Source organism: Schistocerca piceifrons, chromosome 2 (genome assembly GCF_021461385.2).
Source record: "Schistocerca piceifrons isolate TAMUIC-IGC-003096 chromosome 2, iqSchPice1.1, whole genome shotgun sequence".
Taxonomy (NCBI): domain Eukaryota; kingdom Metazoa; phylum Arthropoda; class Insecta; order Orthoptera; family Acrididae; genus Schistocerca; species Schistocerca piceifrons.
The window spans coordinates 973,899,508-973,900,174 of record NC_060139.1 but is presented as its reverse complement, the minus strand read 5'-3'; the positions used below and the strand labels follow the sequence as shown (position 1 = coordinate 973,900,174).

The 667-nt window shown below is 45.3% G+C and overlaps 1 pseudogene; it reads right to left on the bottom strand.

Annotated features, from left to right (window-relative positions):
• Positions 1 to 265: 265 nt before the first annotated feature.
• LOC124778412 lies at positions 266 to 384 on the bottom strand (annotated as a pseudogene).
• Between the last annotated feature and the right edge of the window lie 283 nt (positions 385 to 667).

The following is a 667-nucleotide window of genomic DNA, read 5'->3' as shown; positions in this document are numbered from 1 at the left end:
CTTAGGTTTTTTTATGTTGCCAAGTGTGTGACTTAAATTTCAGCTTGATACGTCTGCCTGTTTTTGAGAAGAAGGGATCTTAGCAGACGAAAGGATAGACACGCAGTCAAATAACAAATCACAAAAAAAATTATCGTGTGCTCTCTCCGCCCGAACAGGCCTCAGAAGGCCCAACGGTACTGACCGACCTCCGCGTTATCCTCACTAGACGCCGGTATGTGACCGGAGCCACTACTTATCTGCCATGTGACTCCTCAACTTGGCTTGCCAATAGCGCTCGACAGACCCAGGCGGTCACCCATCCAAGTGTTAGCCAAGTCCGACAGCGCTTAACTTCGGTTATCTCGCGGGAACCGGTGTTACCACTGCAGCAAGGCCATTGGCTTCGTCGTGTACGATAATCACAAATTGACAATTTTTGGATTCTTTTTCCTTCAGTTGCGTTCTGAAACCTTGCTTCTTGCCATACTTCTTGATTCGAGGTCGTCGAGATGTACCCCATAAGTTTTGATGAGTGGATTTGCAGTTATCAACAGTGGACATAAATGGCCATATTTTTATTGCATTCTTAGAAACTATTTAAACTACCATGGGTCAGAGACCTTAGCGTGTTACGTGAATGGCAACTTCATACGTCTACTCATTGCTGTGAAAAAGCTGTTTTACC